At 44.9% G+C, this 2695-nt stretch overlaps 1 pseudogene; it reads left to right on the top strand.

The window, feature by feature from the left end:
• The first annotated feature begins 437 nt into the window (after window positions 1-437).
• LOC116501021 lies at window positions 438-2100 on the top strand (annotated as a pseudogene).
• Window positions 2101-2695: the final 595 nt, after the last annotated feature.

The raw sequence follows: 2695 nt of genomic DNA, 5'->3' as shown, positions 1-2695 counted from the left end.
TTGCTCAGTGCAGGAGGGAATGAACCCTGCATTGTACATCTGAGGATCCAAATTTACAGCTGCTGACTTACTTTTTTTCTCTCTCTTGCCACAGGCAAACTTGGGCTAGATGATTCAATTCACAAAGTACTTCCTGTTCAGGAAGAAGTTCCTGATGCAGTCACTAACAGGTCTTTGCATTTCATCTAATTTCCCTCCTGAATACAATCTTGATCTTCTCTTTAAGCCTTCTGTGGACAGAGCCTGTTTCTGAGGACACAGAGGTAAGTGTGCATGGTGTTTTGCTGTTGTTGTAGTAGTGGTTGCTGTTTGTTTCCTGAAAAGAAGGTTGTCAATTCTGTGTGTACTGGAAAAACTACTTCTAATGCTGACCGTCAGGAAGGTGAAGAGAAGGACACCAGAAGGACACACAGAAGATGCGGTGGTGGTGCAAGAAGATGACGGCAGCCTTGGCATGGCATGGTATGGCCCCACTGCAGCGGAGTAGTTTGCTGACTAGCTCTAACTTCCTCATACATGAGAACCTGTGCATTAGAACTCGAGTCCTGTGGAAGCAGCCACCTTCTAGGACATTCTTCAGTGACAGGAAGAAGTTTCGTATTGCTCTGGTAGGACAAGCCTTCCACCTGCGCCCCTTCCATGTTTTGGTGGCTACAGGTGGGGGATATGCAGGATACAGAAAATATAAGGATTACAAGTTGGAACAGCTAGAGAAGAAGGGCATCGAGCTGCCTGTGAAGCTTGCAAGCGAGTGGGAGGTTTCTCTGTACAAATCGGTACCAACTTGACTGCTCTCACAAGCATTGGGTCGCCTGAACCAGGTGGAACTGCCTACATGGCTTCGGAAGCCTGTTTACAGCATGTACATTTGGACATTCAGACTAAACACGAAGGAGGCAGCTGTTGAAGATCTGCATCACTATAAAAACCTCAGTGAATTCTTTTGTAGGAAGCTGAAACCACAAGCACAGCCAGTCTGCTGTTTGCACAGTGTGATTAGTCCCTCTGATGGAAAGATCCTTAACTTTGGACAAGTAAAGAACTGTGAAATGGAGCAAGTAAAAGGGGTTACTTATTCACTGGAATCTTTCTTGGGACCTCGCATCAGCACAGAGGACTTGCATTTTAGTGAGGCCTCACCTGGTAACTCCTTTCAGCAACAGCCAGTCACAAAGGAGGGGAATAAGCTCTATCATTGTGTAATCTACCTTGCACCAGGGGACTACCACTGCTTCCACTCACCCACTGACTAGAGGGTGTCACACCGATGTCATTTGCCAGGCTCTCTGATGTCTGTGAATCCTGGAGTTGCTCACTGGATCAAGGAACTTGTCTGCCACAATAAACAGGTTGTCCTTACAGGTGACTGGAAACATGCCTTTTTCTCTTTAACGGCTGTAGGAGCAACAAAAGTGGGCTCTGTCTGCATTTACTTTGACCAGGACCTGCATACCAACAGTCCTCGTTACTCAAAAGGTTCCTACAATTACTTCAGCTTTGTATCACAGAATCACAGAATCACAGAATTTCTAGGTTGGAAGAGACCTCAAGATCATTGAGTCCAGCCTCTGACCTAACACTAACAGTCCCCACTAAACCATATCCTTAAGCTCTACATCTAAATGTCTTTTAAAGACTTCCAGGGATGGTGACTCCACCACTTCCCTGGGCAGCCTGTTCCAATGTCTAACAACCCTTTTGGTAAAGAAGTTCTTCCTAAGATCCAACCTAAACCTCCCCTGGTGCAACATTAGCCCATTCCCCCTTGTCCTGTCACCAGGCACGTGGGAGAACAGACCAACCCCCACCTCGCTACAGCCTCCCTTGAGGTACCTGTAGAGAGTGATAAGGTCACCCCTGAGCCTCCTTTTCTCCAGGCTGAACAAGCCCAGCTCCCTCAGCCACTCCTCGTAGGACTTGTTCTCCAAAAAGTTGTTGTATCCAACAACAACAAGAAGGGAATACAGGAAAGGAGAACATTTAGGGGAATTTAATCTAGGCTCTACTATTGTACTCATCTTTGAGGCTCCTAAGGACTTCAAATTCCACCTCAAAGCTGGACAGAAAATCCACCAGGGAGAAGCCCTGGGCTCTCTATAGAAAATCAAGCAGCAAGAAGGTTTTATATATAAAGGGACTTTTATCACATCACAGAGAGTTTTGCTTAACAAGCGTATATCACTCAGCAGGACCTGGGTAAGGAAAATGGAAGATGTCATTGCTATATTCAACTTTGAGAGTATTTGGCCTATATTTACATATTGCTGCTGAATGCAGGAAGATAATTGAATGAATGTGTATGCGTCAGGTACAGCTGCCTTTAAAGATGTTGACTATGGATCTTTCTGTCCTACCCTGTGCCTGTAGTCTTTGATGTTCTCCCCCTCAATGTGCCACAGGATATCTATGTTCACAGAGTGTAAAAATCCCTTCCTAGACCATGCAGGTGCAATGGGGAAGGGTGGAAGTAGACATTAGATATATTTAAAGGGACATTAAGAAGTTGAGTCAGACCTTGTACCTTAGATCTGCTGTATTTCTTTCAGAGCTTGAGTAAAAAATGTATTTTCTTCTTTATTCTAAAACACTTCTCTGAAGTCCTTGTGCAAAATACATGGAGAGCCATTAGTTAGTCCAGTTAAATGGACTATTATGGCTTCACAGCCCAAACAAAGCGAAATACACAGACCACATC

The sequence above is a fragment of the Aythya fuligula genome, chromosome Z (genome assembly GCF_009819795.1).
Source record: "Aythya fuligula isolate bAytFul2 chromosome Z, bAytFul2.pri, whole genome shotgun sequence".
Classification (NCBI taxonomy): Eukaryota; Metazoa; Chordata; class Aves; order Anseriformes; family Anatidae; genus Aythya; species Aythya fuligula.
The sequence above is the reverse complement of the archived record's forward strand: the minus strand, read 5'-3'. Positions and strand labels throughout refer to the sequence as shown.